Raw genomic sequence first — 20,355 nt, 5'->3', positions numbered from 1 at the left:
TTTTGCCCAAAAATGCCCCATTTGTGTCGTTTCACCCGTATGTCCACCCAAATAGCTATGAAAAATTAAACGGACCACACTTGGATGATCCCCAACCTATCTGGCACGCTTCATTCATTTTCGGTACACAGCACGACCGAACCCCGGGGTCACCCCCGAAACTGTGGGCTATAGCACACCAATTTGGCCTGAAAATGCCCCGTTCGCGCTGTTTCGCAGTTTGTCCACCCAATTGGCGATGAAAAATTAAACAAACCACACTGGGATGATCCCCAACCTCCCTGGCACGCTCCGGTGGATTTTTGACCCATAGAATACCCGGAGCCGGGGCCCACCCCCAAAACAGTGGGCTATAGCATATCGATTTTGACTAAAAATGCTTTGTTCGCGCCGTTTCGCTCCTTTGTTCACCCAAATGGGCCCACACCTTAAGCTGCGGTCTTTAACACACCGATTTGGTAAGAAAATACCTCGTTCGTGCTATTTCACTAATTTGTCTACCTAAATGGCCACGAAAAATTAAATGGACCATACTGAGATAATCCCTAACCTCCCTATCATGCCTCGATCAATTTTTCACCCACATCACACCGAAACCCCAGTCCCATCCCTAAAACCATGGGCTACAGCACAACGATTTGGCCCAAAAAAATTTTGTTCGAGCCGTTTCGCCTGTTCGTCCACCCAAATGGCCACAAAAAATTAAATTGGACACATTGGGATGATCCTTAACCTCATCGGCATGCCCCGATCAATTTTTAGCACACAGCATGCCCGAACCCCGGGCGCACCCATGAAATCGTGGGCTATAGCACACCAATTTTGCCCAAAAATGCCTCTTTCGCATAGTTTCACTCGTTTTTCCATCCAAATGGCCACGAAAACTTAAACGAACTACACTTGGATGATCCCAACCTCCCAGGTACACCTCGATCAATTTTCGGCCCACAACATGCCCAGACTCAGGGCCCACCCCATAAATTGTGGGCTGTAGCACCCCGATTTGGCCTAAAAACATCCCGTTCGTGTCGTTTTGCCCGTTTGTTTACCCAAATGGCCACGAAAAATTAAACGAATCACACTGGGATGATCCCCAACCTCTCTGGCATGCTCCGATCAATTTTCGATACACAGCACGCCTGAACCTCGAGCCCACCCCTAAATCCGGGGGCTATAGCACACCAATTTTGCCCAAAAATGCCTCGTTTTTGTCATTTCACCCATTTGTCCACCCAAATGACCATGAAAAATTAAACGAACCACAATAGGATGATCCCTAACCTCCCTGGCATGCCCTCGATCAATTTTTGGCCTACAACACGCCCGAACCTCGAGTCCACCCCCAAAATCGTGGGCTATAACATAACAATTTAGCCAAAAATGCCCCATTCGTGTTGTTTCACCCATTTGTCCACCCAAATGGGCACAAAAAATTAAACGGACCACTCTGAGATAATCCCCAACCATCCTGGCATGCCCCGATCGATTTTCAACCATCAACATGCTCGGACCCGAGCCCACCCACGGAACCGTGGGCTATAGCACATCAACTTGGCTCGAAAATACCCTATTCGTGTTGTTTCTCCTATTTGTCCACCCAAATGACCTTTAATATTGGAATAGTCCACAATGGGACGATCCCCGACCTCCCTGGCATGCCTCTGTTGACTTTTGGCCCATTGATTTGGCTTGTAATGCCTCGTTCGTGCCGTTTTGCCCATATGTCCACCCAAATGGCCATGAAAAATTAAACAGACCACACTAGGACGATCCCCAACATCCCTAGCATGCTCCGCAGCAAGCTCGAATTCCGAGCCCACCCCCAAAACCGTGGGCTATAGAACACTGATTTGGTACGAATATGCCTCATTTGCACCGTTTTGCCCATTTGTCAACCCAAATGGAACCGAAAAATTAAACGAACCACACTTGGATAATCCCCAACCACCCTATCCTACCCCGATTGATTATTGACCCACAGCACACCGAAATTCCGGGCCCACCCCCTAAACCGTGGGCTATAGCACACCGATTTGGCTCGAAAATGCTCCGTTCATGCCGTTTCGCCGGTTTCTCCACCCAAATGGCCACGAAAAATTAAACGGACCACACTAGGATGATCGCCAACTTTCCTGTCATGCCCCAATCAATTTTTGGTCCACAGCACGATCGGACCCCAGGCCCACCCCTAAAATCGTGGGTCATAGATAACAATTTGGCCCGAAAATGCCCGGTTCGCGCCGTTTCGCCTGTTTGTCCACCCAAATGGCCACGAAAAATTAAACGTACCATACTGGGATGATCTCCAACCTCCTTGGCATGCCCCGGTCAATTTTTGGCCCACAGCAAGCCCAGACCCCGGGCGCACCCCTGAAACCGTGGGCTATAGCACATCGATTTGGCCCAAAAGTGCCCCGTTCACTCCGATTCGACCGTTTGACCACCCAAATTGCCATGAAAACTTAAATGGACCACACTGAGATGATCACCAAACACCCTGCACGTTCCATTTGATTTTTATCCCACAGCACGCCCAGACCCAAGGCCCACCTCAAAAATCGTGGGCTATAGCACTCTGACTTGGCCGAAAAATGCCCCGTTCGCGCCGTTTTGCCTGTTTCTCCACCCAAATGGCCAGAAAAAAATTAACGGACCACACTGGACCGATCTCCGACCTCCCTAGCATACTTCAGTCAACTTTTGGCCTACAGCACACGTGGATCCTGGGTCCAGCGCTGAAATCGCAGTCTATAGAACACTTATTTGGCCCAAAAATGTCCCATTCGTGCCCCCATTAATTTTTTGGCCCCAATTATTTTTTGGCCAAAAACACGCGCGGACCCCAGGTTCACCTCCAAAACTGTGGGCTATAGCACACCGATTTGGCCCAAAAATGCCCTGTTCGTGCTATTTCGCCGGTTTGTCCACGCAAATGGCCATGAAAAATTTAACGAACTATACTGGGACAATCCCCAACCTCCTTGGCATGCCCTAGTTGATTTTTTACCCACAAACGCTGGGACCCCAGGCCCACCCCTGAAATCGTGGGCAATTGCACATCGATTTGGCTGAAAAATGCCCCATTCGCCCGTTTGTCCACCCGAATTGCCACGAAAAATTAAACAGACCATACTAGGACAATCCCCAACCTCCCTGACACGCCCTGATCAATTTTTTGCCCACAGTAGGACCAAACCCCATTCCCACCGCCGAAATCATGGCTATAGCACACCAATTTGGTCCGAAAATGCCTCGTTGATGCCGCTTCGCTCGTTTATCCACCCAAATGGCCTTGAAATATTAAACGGACCACGCTGGGATAATCCCCAGCTTCCCTGACATGCCCCGGTTGATTTTTAGCCTGCAGCACGCCTGGACAACAAGCCCACCCCCAAAACCATGGGCTATAGCACCCCAATTTGGCCCAAAAAGGTCCCGTTCGCGCCGTTTCGTCTGTTTACCTACCCAAATTGCCACGAAAAATTAAAAGGACCACACTGGAACGATCCCCAACCGCCCTAGCATCCCCTGGTCAATTTTTGGCCCACAGTAAACCTGGACCCAGGGCCCACCCAAAAACCGTGGGCTATAATTAACCGATTTGGCCCAAAAATGCTCTGTTCATGACGTTTTTCCCGTTTATCCATAAAAATGGCCACGAAAATAAAATGGACCATACTGGGATGATCCCTTACCTACCTGGCATGCCTCGATCGATTTTTGGCCCATAATATGCTCAGACCCCGAACCCACCCCCAAAATCGTGGGCTGTATAACACACCGATTTGGCCCAAAAATGCCCCGTTCACGTTGTTTTGACCATTTGTCCACCCAAATGGCCACGGAAAGTTAAACGAACCACACTAGGATAATCCCCAACCTCGATGGCATACCCCGATCGATTTTCGGCCAACAGCACGCCCAGAGCCCGGGCCCACCCACAAAACCGTTAGCTATAGCACACCGATTTGGCCTAAAAATGCCCCGTTCAGGCCATTTCGCCCATTTGTCCACCTAAATAGCCACAAAAAAATTAAAAGGGCCACACTGGGATGATCCCTAGCCTCTATGGCAAGCCCCGAACGATTTTTGACACACAGCACGCTTGGACCCCTGGCCCACCCCCAAAACCGTGGGCTATAACATATCGATTTAGCCCAAAAACTCCCCGTTTATCCACCTAAATGGACACAAAAAATTAAATAGACCATACTGAGATGATCTCGAACCTCTCTGGCATGCCCCGATCGATTTTTGGCCCACAGAATGCCAGGACCCCGGGTCCACCCCCAAGATCGTGGGCTATAGCACACTGATTTAGCCCAAAAATATTTTGTTCATGTTGTTTCGCCCGTTTGTCCACCCAAATGGCCATGAAAAATTAAACAGACCACACTGAGATGATCACTAACCACCCTGACACGTCCCAATTGATTTTTGTCCCACAGAACGCCCGAACCCGAGGCCCACCCCCAAATTCTTAGGCTATAGCACTCTGATTTGGCCTGAAAATACCCCGTTCACACCGTTTTGCCCGTTTCTCCACCCAAATGGTCAAAAATAATTTAACGAACAACATTGGGCCGATCTCTGACCTCCCTGGCATGTTTCGATCAATTTTACGCCCACAACACATGTGGATCCTGGGCTCAGCGCTGAAATCGCAGTCTATAGAACACTAATTTGGCCCAAAATTGTCCCATTCGTGCCCCCATTATTTTTTTAGCCCCAATCATTTTTTGGCCAACAGAACGCACGGACCCCAGGTCCACCTACAAAACAGTGGGCTATAGCATACCAATTTGGCCCAAAAAAGCCCTGTTCGTGCTGTTTTGCCGGTTTGTCCACGCAAATGGCCACGAAAAATTTAACAAACCACACTCGACAATCCCCAACCTCCTTGGCTGTTTGTCCACCCAAATTGCCATGAAAATTTGAACGAACCACACTGGAACGATCCCCAACCTCCCTAGCATTCCCTGGTCAATTTTTGGCCCACAGCAAACCTGGATCCAAGGCCCACCCCCAAAACTGTGGGCTATAATTAACCTATTTGGCTCGAAAATGCTCCGTTCATGACGTTTTGCCCATTTGTCCACCAAAATGGCCACGAAAATAAAATGCACCATACTGGGATGATCCCTTACCTACCTAGCCTGCCTCAGTCGATTTTAGGCCCACAATACGCTTGGACCCCGGACCCACCCCCAAACGGCTATGAAAAGTTAAATGGACCACACTAGGACGATCCCCAACCTCCATGGCATACCCCGATCAATTTTCAGCCCACAGCACACCCGGATCCCGGGCCCACCCTCAAAACCGTTAGCTATAGCACACAGATTTGGCCCAAAAATGCACCGTTCGCACCGTTTTGCTCGTTTGTCCACCTAAATGGTCACAAAAAATTAAACAGACCACACTGGGACGATCCCCAGCCTCCCTAGCATTCCCCGATTGATTTTCGACACACAGCATGCTAGGACCCCTGGCCTACCCCCAAAACCGTGGGCTATAGCACACCGATTTAGCTCAAAAACTACCCGTTTGTCCACCCAAATGGCCACAAAAAATTAAACAAACTACACTGACATGATCCTCAACCTCCCTGGCACACCCCGATCGATTTTTGGCCCATGGGATGCCCGTACCCTGGGTCCACCCCCAAAACCGTGGGCTATAGCACACTGATTCGGCCCGAAAATGTTTCGTTCAAGCTGTTTAGCCCGTTTGTCCACCCAAATAACCACAAAAAATTAAACGGATCACACTTGTACGATCCCCAACCTACTTTGCACGCCCAGGTCGATTTTTGGCACACAGCAAGCCAGGACCCCGAGCCCACCCTCAAAACCATAGGCTATAGCACACTGATTTGGCTAGAAAAAGCCCCATTCGCACCGTTTTGCCTGTTTATCTACCCAAATGGCCACGAAAAATTAAACGGACCATACGGGGATGATCCTCAACCCCCGTGGAATGCCCCAATTGATTTTCGACCTACAGCACGCCTGGACCCCTGGTCCACCCCCAAAACCATGGGCTATATCACACCGATTTGGCTCGAAATTGCTCCGTTCGCGCCGTTTTGGCCATTTGTCCACACTAATGGCCACAAAAAATAAACGGACCACACTGGGATAGTCCTCAATATCCCTGGAACACCTAGGTCAATTTTCAAACAACAACACGCCCGGACCCTGGAGCCCACCGCTGAAACCGTGGGCTATAGCACACTAATTTGACCTAAAAACATCCTATTTGAGCTGTTTCTCCCATTTGTCCACCCAAATCGCCATGAAAAATTAAACGGACCGTACTAGGATAATCCCCAACCTCCCTAGCACGCTTCATTTATTTTTCGGCCCACAGCATGCGCGAACCGTGGCTCACCTCTGAAATTGTGGGCTATAGCACACCAATTTGGCCTGAAAAGTCTGTGTTCGCACCATTTCGCTCGTTTGTCCACCCAAATGACCATGAAAAATTAAACGGACCACACCAGGATGATCCCCAACCTCCCTGGCACACCCCAATTGATTTTCGGCCCACGGCATGCCTGGACACCAGGCTCACCCCTGAAACAGTGGGCTATAGCACACCAATTTAGCCCAAAAATGCCCCATCCGTCCGTTTGTGCACCCAAATGGCCATGAAAAATTAAACGAACCAAACTGGAATAATCCCCAACTCCCTGGCATACCTCGGTCGATTTTGTCCCCTAGCACGCCCAGACCCTGGGCCCACCCCTAAAATCGTGGGCTATAGCACACCAATTTATCCTAAAAATGCCTCGTTGGCGCCATTTCGCCCGTTTGTCCACCCAAATGGCCTCAAAATATTAAACGAACCATACTGGGATGATCCCCAACCTCCCAGGCATGCCCTAATTGATTTTTGGCATACAGCACGCCCGAACCCTGGGCTCACCACCGAAACCATGGGCTATAGCACAACAATTTGGCCCGAAAATGCCCCATTTACGCCGTTTTGCCTGTTTGTCCACCCAAATAGCCACGAATAATTCAACGGACCACACTGGGACGATCCCCAACAACCCTAGCACGACCCGGTTAATTTTTGGCTCACAACATGCTCGGACCCCGGGCCCACCCCCAAAACCGTTGGCTATAGCACACCGATTTGGCTTGAAAATGCCTCGTTCGTGCCGTTTTGCCCGTTTGTCCACCAAAATGGCCACGAAAAATTAAACGGACCACACTGAGACAATCCTCAACCACCATGGCACACACCAATCAATTTTTGGCTGACAGCACGCATGGACCCTGGGCTAACCCCCAAAATCGTGGCCTATTGCTCACCGATTTGGGGCGAAAATGCCTCGTTCGTGCCGTTTCGCCTATTTGTCCACCCAAATAGAAATGAAAAATTAAACGGATCATGCTGGGATGATCTCCAACCACCCTGGCATGCCTCAATCAATTTTCTATCCACAACACGCCCGGACATCGGGCCTACCCCCAAAAGCGTGGGCTATAGCACACCGATTTGGCCTAAAAATGTGTCGTTCGTGCTGTTTCACCTGTTTATCCACCCAAATAGCAACAAAAAATTAAACGAACTACACCGAGATGATCCACAACCTCCCTGGCATGCCTCGATCAATTTTTGGCCCAAAGCAAGCCCGGACCATGGGCCCAACCCCAAATCGGGAGCTATAGCATATTGATTCTGCCCGAAAATGCCCCGTTTGCGCTGTTTCACTCGTTTGTCCACCCAAATGGCCATGAAAAATTAAACAAACCACATTGCTGGGATCCCTAACTTTCCTGGCATGCCCCGATCAATTTTTGGCCCACAGCACGCCTGGGCCCGAGCCCACAACCGAAATCGTGAGCTATAACACACTAATTTGGCCCAAAAATGCCCCATTAGCGCTGTTTCACCCATTTGTCCAACAAAATGGCCATGAAAAATTAAATGGACTACACTAGGATGATCCCCAACCTCCCTGTCATGCCCCAATCAGTTTTTGGCCCATAGCACACCCGAACCCCGGGCACGCCCCCCCAAACCGTGGGTTATAACACACCAATTTGGCCCAAAAATGTTCCGTTCGCACTGTTTCACCCGTATGTCCTCACAAATGGCTATGAAAATTTAAACAGACCACACTAGGACAATCCCCAACCTCACTGGCATGCCCCGATCGATTTTCAGCCCACAGTACGCCCGGACCCGGCCCACCCCCAAAACAGTGGGCTATAGCACATCGATTTGGCTCGAAAATACCCAGTTCGCACCGTTTCGCCCATTTGTCCATCCAAATAGACACGACAAATTAAACGGACCGCACAGAGAATGATCCGCAATATCCCTAACATACCCCTGTCGATTTTTGGCTTATAGCAAGCCCAGACCCCAGGGCCACCCCCAAACCGTGGGCTATAGCACATCAATTTATCCCAAAAATGTCCCGTTCACGCTATTTTGCCCAGTTGTCCTTCCAAATGGCCACAAGAAAATAACGGACCACACTGAGATGATCCCCAACCTCCACGACACGCCTCGATTGATTTTTAGCCTACAACACGCTCAAACCCTGGGCCCATCCCCAAAATCGTGGGCTATAGCACATCGATCTGGCCCAAAAATGCCCCGTTTGCGCCGTTTTACCCGTTTGTCCACCCAAATGGCCATAAAAAATAAAACAGACCACTCTAGGATGATCCCCAACCTCCCTAGCATGCCTCGATCAATTTTTGGCCCACAGCACGCCCGGACCCCGAGCCTACCCCCAATACTGTCGGCTATACCATATCAACTTGGCCCAAAAATGCCCCGTTCGCATCGTTTCACCTCTTAGTCCACCCAAATGGCCACGACAATTAAAACGGACCACACCAAGTTGATTCTCAACCTCCCTGGCACGCCCCGATCGATTTTCAGCCCAAAGTAAGCCCGGACTCTAGGCCTATTCCGGAACCGTTGGCTACTGCACACCGATTTGGCCCGAAAATACCCTGTTTGTGCCATTTTGCCCGTTTATCCACACAAATGGCCACCAAAAATACAACGTACCACAATGGGACGATTCCCAACCTCCATGGCACACCCCGATCAATTTTTAGCCTAAAGCAAGCTCGAAACACAAGCCCACCCTCGAACAGTTGGCTATTGCACATCGATTTGGCTCGAAAATACCCCGTTCGTGTTGTTTTACCCGTTTGTCCACACAAATGGCCACCAAAAATTAAATGGACCACACTGGGATGTTCCCCAACCTCCCTAGCATGCCCCGAACAATTTTTGACCCATAGCACTCTTGGACCTCGGGCCCACCCCCAAAACCGTGGGCTATAGCACATCGATTTAGGCCGAAAACACCTAGTTCGCGCCGTTTCACCTGTTTTTCTACCCAAATTGCCACAAAAAATTAAACGGACCATACTGACACGTTCCCCAACTTCCCTGGCATGCCCCAGTCAATTTTTATCCCACAGCACGCCTAGACCCCTAGCCTACCCCTAAAATCGTGGGCTATAGCACACCGATTTGGCCCGAAAATGCCCCATTGCGTTGTTTTGTCCATTTGTCCACCCAAATGGCCACGACAAATTAAACGAACCACATTGGGATGATCTCCAACCTCCCTGGCATGCCCCGATCAATTTTCGACCCACAACATGCCCGAACCCCAAGCCCACCCCCGAAACTGTAGGCTATAGCACACCGATTTTGCCCAAAAATATCCCGTTTGTGCCGTTTCACCCGTATGTCCACCCAAATGGCTATGAAAAATTAAATGGACCACACTTGGACGATCCCCAACCAATCTGGCATGCTTCAGTCGTTTTCAGCACACAGCACACCAGGACCCCGGGATCACCCCCGAAATTGTGGGCTATAGCACACCAATTTGGCTTGAAAATGCCCCGTTCGCACCGTTTTGCCGTTTGTCCACCCAATTGGCGATAAAAAATTAAATGAACCACACTGGGATGATCCCCAACCTCCCTGGCACGCTCCGGTCAATTTTCGACCCACAGAATGCTCGGACCTTGGGCCCAACCCCAAAATTGTGGGCTATAGCATACTGATTTGCCCAAAAATGCTTTGTTCGCGCCGTTACACCCGTTTGTTCACCCAAATGGGCCCATCCCTTAAACCATGGTCTCTAACACACTGATTTGGCAAGAAAATACCTCATTCGTGCTATTTCGCCAATTTGTCTACCCAAATGGCCATAAAAAATTAAACGGACCATACTAAGATGATCCCTAAACTCCCTGTCATGCCCCGATCAATTTTTCGCCCACAACACGCCCAAAACCCAGGCCCATCCCTGAAACCGTGGGCTACAGCATACCGATTTGGCCCAAAAAAAATTTGTTCGAGCTGTTGCGCCTGTTTGTCCACCCAAATGGCCACAAAAAATTAAACTGGTCACATTGGGATGATCCTTAACCTCACCGGCATGCCTCGATAAATTTTTAGCCTACAGCATGCCCGGACCCCGGGCCCACCCATGAAACCGTGCGCTATAGCACATTGATTTTGCCCAAAAATGCCCTATTTGCATAGTTTCTCTCCTTTTTCCACCCAAATGGCCACAAAAACTTAAACGAACTACACTTGGATGATCCCAACCTCCCCGGTACACCCCGATCAATTTTTGGCCCACAACATGTCCAGACCCTGGGCCCATCCCAGAAATAGTGGGCTATAGCACCCCGATTTGACCTGAAAACATCCCGTTCGTGCCGTTTCACCCGTGTGTCTACTCAAATGGCCACAAAAAAATTAAACAGATCATACTGGGACGATCCCCAACCTCTCTGGCATGCCCCGATCAATTTTTGGTCCACAGCACGCCTGAACCTCGAGCCTACCCCTAAATTCGTGGGCTATAGCACACCGATTTTGCCCGAAAATGCCCCATTTTTGTCGTTTCACCCGTTTGTCCACCCAAATGGCCATGAAAAATTAAACGAACCACAATGGGATAATCCCTAACCTCCCTGGCATGCCCCGATCAATTTTTGGCCCATAGCAATCCCGAACCCCAGGCCCACCCCCAAAATCGTGGGCTATAACACACCAATTTAGTCCAAAAATGCTTCATTCCCACTGTTTCACCCGTTTGTCCACCCAAATGGGCACAAAAAATTAAACGGACCACTCTGAGACAATCCCCAACCTTCCTGGCATGCCCCGGTCGATTTTCAACCCACAACATGCTTAGACCCAGGCCCACCCACGGAACCGTGGGCTATAGCACACCGACTTGGCTTGAAAATACCCTATTCGTGTTGTTTCTCCTATTTGTCTACCCAAATAGCCTTTAATACTGGAACGGTCCACAGTGGGACGATTCCCAACCTCCTGGTATGCCTCAGTTGACTTTTGGCCCATGGCACGCCCAAACACAAGGCCCACCCCCAAAACTGTGGGCTATAGCACACCGATTTGGCCTGAAAATGCCCATGCGCACCGTTCGCCTGTTTGTTTACCCAAATGGCCTCGAATATTAAAACAAACCAGACTAGGATGATCCCCAACCTTCTTGGCACACCTTAGTCAATTTTTGGAACACAGCACGCCCGAAACCCAGGACCAGCCACGGAACCGTGGCCTATAGCACATCGATTTGGCCCGAATATGCTCCATTCGTACCGTTTCGCCCATTTGTACACCCAAATGGCCTCGAATATTGAAATGACCCTGCTAAAATGATCCCCAATATCCTTAGCACGTCTTCGGTCAATTTTCGACTTACAACATGCTCGGACCCATGGCCAACCCCTAAAACCGTAAGCTATAGCACACCGATTTAGATTGAAAATGCCCCATTCGCGCCCTTTCGCCCATTTGTCCATTGAAATGGCCACGAATATTGAAAAGGACCACACTGGGACGATCCCCAACCTCCCAAGCATGTCTCGGTTGATTTTTGGCCTATAGCACGCCCGAACCTTGGGACCACCCACGAAACCGTGGGTTATAGCATACTGATTTGGGCTAAAAAATCCTCATTTGCACCGTTTTGCCCATTTGTCAACTCAAATGGCCTCGAATATTGAAATGGGCCACACTGGATGATCCTCAACCTCTCTGGCATGCCCCAGTTGATTTTCAACCCACAGCATGCCCGGACCCCGACCCACCCACAAAATCATAGGCTATAACACACCGATTTGACCCAAAAATTCCTTATTCGTGCCGTTTGTCCACCCAAATGGCCTCGAATATTGAAATAAACCACACTGGGATGATCCCCAACCTCCCTGTCATGCCTCAGTCAATTTTTGGCCCACAGCACGCTCGAACCTCGAGCCCACCCACAAAACTGTGGACTATAGTACATCAATTTGGCCCAAAAATGCCTCGTTCACACCGTTTTGCCCGTTTGTCCACCCAAATAACCTCAAATATTAAAACAGACCACAATAGGACGATCCCCAAGCTCTCTGGCATGCCTCAGTTGATTTTTAGCCCACACCATACCCGAACCTCAAGCCCAACCCCAGAGTCGCGGGCTAGCACACCGATTTGGCATAAAAATATCCTATTTACGCCGTTTCTCTCATTCGTCCACACAGCTGGCCTCGAATATTAAAATGGACCACATTGGGATGATCCCAACCTCCTTGGAATGACCCAGTCGATTTTCAAACCACAGAAAGCCCGGACCTTGGGCCCACCCCAGGAACTGTGGGCTATAGCACACTAATTTGGCCCAAAAATGCCCCATTCCCTCCGCTTCGTCCGTTTGTCCACCCAAATGAACTCAAATATTGAAACGAACTTCACAAGGATGATCGCCAACCTCCCTGGCACGCCCCAGTCTATTTTTAGCCAATAGCACGTCGGACCCCGAGCCCACCCCCAAAATCGTGAGCTATAGCACACTGATTTGTCCCGAAAATACTTTGTTCATGCCATTTCGCCTGTTTATTCACTCAAATGGCCTCGAATATTGAAACAAACCACACTGGGATGCTCTCCAACCTCCCTACCACACCTCGGTAAATTTTTGGCCCATAGCACGCTTGGACCTCGGATCCACCCCAGAACAGTGGTCTATAGCACATCGATTTGGCCTGAAAATGCCTTATTTGCGTCTTTTTGCCCATTTGTCTACCCAAATAGCTTCGAACATTAAAACGAACCATACTGGGATAATTCTCAATTTTCCTGGCACATCCCGGTCGATTTTCGACCTGCAGCACCCCCGAACCCCGAACCCACCCTTGGAATTGTGGGGTATAGCACACTGATTTGCCCCGAAAATGCCCTATTCACGCTGTTTTGCCCATTTTCCCACTCAAATGGCCACAAATATTGAAACGGACCACACTAGGTCTCTCTCTAGCCTCCCTGGCATGCCCCGATCAAATTTCGACCAACAGCACATCCGGACCTTGAGCCCACCCCTAGAATCGTGGGCTATAGCACACCAATTTTGCTCGAAAATGCCACATTCGTGCCGTTTCACCCGTTTGACCACCCAAATGGTCCCGCCCACCTAAACGGCCCATACTAGGCCGCTCCCCAGCCTCTTCGGCACGCCTCAATTAATTTTCGACCTACAACAAGCCAAAACTCCAGACCCACCATAGGAACCGTGGACAATAGCATACCGATTTTGCCCGAAAATACCCCGTTCGCACTATTTCATCTGTTTTCCTACCCAAATGGCCCCGCCCACCCAAATGGCCCATCCTAGGCCACTCCCCAACATCCATAGCATACCCGGATCAATTTTTGACCGATAAAATGCCTGGACCTCGGGCCTACCCTCAAAATCGTGGGCAATAGCACATTGATTTTTCTTGAAAATGCCTCATTCATGATTTTTCGCCTGTTTGAACCTCGAAATGGGCCCACCCACCCCAATGGCCTGGACTAGGATGCTCCTCAGCATCCCTGGATATACCCGATTAATATTCGGCCCACAATATTCCTAAATCTCATGCCCACCCCCAGAACCGTGGGCTATAGCACATCAATTTTGCCCAAAAATGCTCTGTTCACACCGTTTCACCTATTTAACCCCCCAAATAGCCCCGCCAACCCAAACGGACCACACTAAGTTGCTCCCCAACCTCCTTGACACACCTTAATTAATTTTTGGCCTACAGCACGTCGAACCCTGGGCTCACCCCCGAGATCATGGACTATAGCACACTGATTTTGTCCAAAAATGCCTCGTTCGCGCTGTTTTGCCCGTTTGACCACCCAAATGGCCTCACCCATACCGAAACGACCAACACTTAGCCACTCTCCAGCCTCTCTAGCATGCACTGGTTGATTATCGACCCACAACATGCTCGAAAATCGGGACCACCCCCAAAACAGTAGGCTATAGCGCATCGATTTTCCCCGAAAATGCCCTATTTACGGCGTTTTGCCCGTTTGACCACCTAAATGGCCCCGCCCACCCACCCACACAACCCATACTATGCTACTCCCCAGCCTTCATGGAATGCTCCGATTAATTTTTGGCTAACTACACGCCCGAACCCAGGTCCCACCCACCATACCATGGGCGATAACACACTGATTTTGCCCAAAAATGTCATGTTCGTGTTGTTTTGCCCGTTTGACCACCAAAATAACTCCGCGTACCAAAATGGCCCTACACTGGGACACTCCCCAGTTGTCCTGGCACATCTCGATCAATTTTTGGCCCACAGCATGCCTGGACCCCGGGCCCAAGCCCGAAACCGTGGGCTTTAGCACACTAATTTTTCCAAAAAATGTGCAATTCTTGTCATTTCGGCCGTTTGACCACCCAAATGGACCCACCTACCTAAATGAACCACAAATGGCTACTCCCTAGCCACCCTAGCATGCTCCGATCGAAATTTGGCCCACAACACTTTGAACTTGGGGCCCACCCTCAGAACCGTGGGATATAACACATCGATTTTGCCCAAAAATGCCTCATTCAAGCTGTTTCTCCTGTTTGAACACCCAAATGGCTCCGCCCACCCAAACGACCCATACTAGGTCGCTCTCCAATCTCCCTAGCATGCCCCGATCAATTTTTGGCCCACAGCACGCCCGTACCCAGGTCTCACACACAGAACCGTGGGCTATAGCACATTGCCCGAAAATGCCCCGTTCGCACTGTTTTGCCCATTTGACCACCCAAACGATCCACACTAGACCGCTCCCCATCCTTCCTAGCACGCCCCAATCATTTTTTGCTACAGCATGCTCGGACCCCGAGCCCACCCCCGAAACCATGGGTTATTGCACAACGATTTTGCCCGTAAATGCCCCATTCGCACTGTTTCTTCTATTGACCACCCAAATGGCCCCGCCCACCCAAATAGCCCGCAGTAGGACACTCTCTAGCCTCCCTGGCACGCCCAGTAAATTTCTGGCACATACAATGCTGGACCCTCGGCCCATCTCCGAAACCTCATGCTATAAAACTGATTTTTCTCGAAAATGCCCCGTTCGTGCCGTTTTGCCTATTTGACCACACAAATGCACCCGCCCACCCAAACGACCCATACTAAGCTGCTCCCTAGTCTTTCTGACACGCCTCGATCGATTTTTACCCCCACAGCATGCCCGAACCCCGGGCCCACCCCCGAAACCGTAGGCTATAGCACACTAATTTTGCCTAAAAATGCTCCATTCGCGCCGTTTCGCACGTTTGACCATCCAAATGGTCACGCACACCCAATCGACTGACACTAGGCTGCTCCCCACCCTTCCTAGAATGCCTCGGTCAATTTTCGGCCCACAGTACTCCCGGACCAGGGGCCCACCCCCAGAATCATGGGATATAACACACTAATTTTTCCCGAAAATGCCCCATTCACACCGTTTCGCCTATTTGACCACAAATGGCTTCGCCCACCCAAACGGCCCACACTAGGTTGCTATCCAGCCTCCCTGGTATGCCTCGGTTAATTTTTGCCCCACACTACGCTTGGACCCAGGTCCCACCCCAGAACCGTGGGCTATAACATACCAATTTTGCTCGAAAATCTCCCGTTTGTGCTGTTTCTCCCGTTTAACCACTCAAACGGCCCTACCCACCTAAATCGTCCGTACTAAGCTGCTCCCCAATCTTTCTGGTATGCCCTGATCGATTTTTCGCCCACAACACGCCCGGACCCCTGGCCCACCCTTGGAACCGTGGGATATAGTACACCAATTTTGCCTGAAAATTCCCAATTCATGTCGTTTCACTCGTTTGACCATCCAAATAGCCCCGCACACCCAAACAACCCATACTAGGCCGCTTCCCAGCCTCCCTCGTGCGCCTCGATTAATTTTTGGCCCACATCACGCCAAGACCCTGGCCACACCCCTAAAATTGTGGGCTTTAACACACTGATTTTGCCTGAAAATGCCCATTCAAATCGTTTCGCTCATTGGACCACCTAAATGCCGCCTACCCAAACGAGCCATAATAGGCCGTTCCCCAGCCTCCCTGGCATGACCCGAGCATTTTTCATCCCGTAGCACGCCCGAACCCCGGACCCACCCTCAAAATCGTGGGCTATAGCACACCAATTTTGCTCAAAATGCCCTGTTCGCGCCATTTCGCCCGTTTGACCACCAAATTGGCCTCGCTCACACAAACGACCCACACTAGGCTTCTCTCTAGCTTCCCTGACACGTCCCAATCGATTTTCATCCCACAGCACGCCCGGACCTCGGGCCCACCCCCAGAGCCGTGGGCTATAGCATACTGATTTTTCTAGAGAATGCCCCATTCATGCCATTTCGTCCGTTTGACCACTCAAATGGACTCGCCCACCCAAACGACCCATAATAGGCCGTTCTCCAACCTCTATGGCACGCCCCGATCGATTTTTGGCCCACAGCACGCCCGAACATCGGGCCCTTCCCCAAAACCATGGGCAATAACACATCAAATTTGCTCAAAAACACCTTGTTCGTGTCATTTTGCCCGTTTGACCAACCAAATGGCCCGGCACACCCAATCGACCGATACTAGGCCACTCTCCAGTTTCCCAGGCATGCCTCAATTAATTTTTAGCCCAAATCATGCCTAGACCCCGGGACCACCCCCTGAACCATGGGATATAACAAACTGATTTTGCCCGAAAATGCCCTGTTTGCGCCGTTTCGCATGTTTGACCACCCAAATGGCTCCGCCTACCCAAACGACCCACACTAGGCCACTCCTCAGCCTCCCTGTCATGTTTGATTGATTTTTGGCTCACACCATGCCCTAAACTGTGGGCTATAGCACATCGATTTTGCTCGAAAATGCCCTATTCGTACCTATTCACCTATTTGACTACCAAAATGGCCCCGCCCACCTAAACGGTCCACACTAGACCGCTCCACAGCCTTCCTAGCATGACCTGATTGATTTTCGGCCCACAGCACACATGGACCCCTGACCCACCCCCGGAACCATGGGCTAGTGCATACCAATTTTGCCCGTAAATACCCCATTCGCACCATTTTGCCTTTTTGACCACCCAAATGGCCCACAGTAGGCCACTCCCCAGCCTCTCTAGCATGTTCCGGTCAATTTTTGGGTCACAGCATGCCGTACCCCGAGCTCACCCCCAAAGTCGGGGCCTATTGAATATCAATTTTTCCCGAAAATGCCCTGTTCGTGCCGTTTTGCCCGTTTGACCACCCAAATGCCCCTACCCACCCAAACGGCTAACCCTAGGCCGTTCCCTAGCCTCCCTGGCATGCCCGATTAATTTTTGGCCTACAGCACACCCAGACCTCGGGCCAACCCCCGAAATCGTGGGTTATAGCATACCGATTTTCCTCGAAATGACCCGTTCTCGCGGTTTCACCCTTATGACCATCCAAATGGCCCATACTAGGCCGCTCTCCAACTTCCCTGGCACAGCCCAGTCAATTTTTGGACCGCAATATGCCCAAACCCTGAGCCTACCCTCGAGACTGTGGGCTATAGCATACCAATTTTGGCTAAAAATGTCTCATTCGCGCTGTCTCGCCCATTTGACCACCCAAATGGCCCCGCCCACCCAAATAACCCATATTAGGCCACTTCTCAATCTCTCTTACATGCTCCGATCGATTTTCGATCCAAAGCACGCCCAGACCCCGGGCCCACCCCCAGAACCGTGGGTTATAGCAAACCAATTTTGCCCAAAAATAGCCCGTTCGCATTGTTTTGCCTGTTTGACCACCCAAATGACCCCCCACCCAAACGACCCATACTAGGCTACTCCCTAATCTCTCTGGCACGTCTCGATCGATTTTTGGCCCATAACACGCCCGGACCCTGGGCCCACCCCTAAAACCATGGGTTATAACTTACCAATTCTGCCCGAAAACACTCTGTTCATATCGTTTTGCCTGTTTGACAATCCAAATAGCCCCGCTCATCCAAACGACCCAAACCTTTTTGGGGATCCAAATGGCTTCGCCCACCTACCTGAGTACATCAAAGTTTTAAAATTTTTTCTTGATTATCCAACAAAAAAAAATCATCAATGCACTTTTTATATGCCTCAGCATTATTCATCTGGTTTATATATGCAATGTCAAACGCCGTTAAGCGGAAAATGGGTATTTGAGTTGCAGTTTGGAAATTGGAGTTGTCATCTAAGGCTAAACTTTTATGTGGTTTTGGCATAAAGCTTCTTGAGTTACCCATAATCTTCAGGAAGCTGGGAAGAATGTTGATTTCGTGAAAATGACAGAGGCCATCATTTTTTATTTAGCATTTTTTTCTAGTTTTGTGCCTTTTTTAGAAGAAAAGAATATTTATTTTCCAATTTTGCTCTCATGGAAATTTTTAAAAAAGAGTAAGGGCCCGTTTGGCCATAAAATTTTTTCCTTTTTTTTTCCAAAAAAAAATTCAGATTCGGAAATTGTGGTGTTTGGTCATGAAAATTAGGAAAATAATTTTGAAAAAAAATTCTAAAAAGGGAAAATAGGTTTTTGATGTTTTCAAAATTTTCCAATTCCAACTTTTATTATTATTACATATAACCCCAATCTTTTAAATTTTTACATTAAACTTTCCTTATAACATTATTTTTTCAATATTACGTATATAGCAATTTTAAAGAATAAGATAATTATAATTTCAAACTGAATGCTATCCTAATTAATATATATCTTTTTTTCTCTCTCATCATTAGTTTTCTCCCTTATTTAAGACATTATTTTACTACTAATGATCCTAATTACTATAAAATAATAATAACAATTTTTCTATTGTGATACGGACATTTAAGGAATTATATTCTTGTAATTAATAATGGATGATCGTTTTCTATATTTATGGAATTAATAAAGTTATAGCAGATTAGTTTACCACTGCCACAAATTATTCTCACTTTTAATTTGATTATATATATTATATTGTGTACATCTTTATTATACTATTCAAATATAAATAGTTTATACCATATATATGCTAAAAATATAAATCGGTGATACATATTTTTCATTAAAAAATATGTCCAATTTAACAAATTTATACCTTAAACTGCAACTGCTACCTTTATATATCATAATACTTGGTATCTTTATACACAAAGTATTAAATTTATACCCATAAATATATAAAGTGTTATATTTATAACAGAAATATACAAAATATGTTATATATAAAGTTTATACCATGTATATATCATATACACACATATATAAATACACAAAGTATTAAGAAACATACTAAGCATATTTATAACATAAATATACAAAGTATGTTATATATGAAGTTTATACCATATATATACCATATACACACATATATAAATATACAAAGTATTAAGAAACATACTAAGCATATTTATAATATAAAATATGCAAAGTATGTTATATATGAAGTTTATATCATGTATATACCATATACACATATATAAATATATAAAGTATATAGAAACATACTAAGCATATTTATATATTATATAATATACCATAAATATGCAAAGTATGTTTTACATAGAAATAATTTATTCACACACAATAAAATCTTTCATGTATAAGAAAATTAAAGAAATAAATTAGCGGTACTCTAAATTTTAATAACAACTCATCATTTCCTATTTTTTAGGAACGAAAAATAAAGGAAATAAACTAAATAAATTTCTAAAAAAATAAATTTGTTTGAAAGATAATAATTGTTACCTAAAAAATAGGAAGCAGTGATCTATTAATATAACATCTATATTTAAAATTTTCAAATATGAAAATGGCTATTAATGTAAATATTATATATGTCATAATTGAAATTCACTAAACATAACCATGTATATATAATTATTTTTATAAAAGTGGCTAGTTGTGTTCTTTTTTCATTAGTAGGTAAATTTTAGTTGGATGATTTTGATAGTTTGTAAAAGTTGGGGCATAAAATCATATTAAATTTTTTTTTTCAAAAGTCCAAAAGAT

This window comes from Capsicum annuum, chromosome 9 (genome assembly GCF_002878395.1).
Source record: "Capsicum annuum cultivar UCD-10X-F1 chromosome 9, UCD10Xv1.1, whole genome shotgun sequence".
Lineage (NCBI taxonomy): Eukaryota > Viridiplantae > Streptophyta > Magnoliopsida > Solanales > Solanaceae > Capsicum > Capsicum annuum.
Note: the sequence above shows the minus strand (reverse complement) of the source record.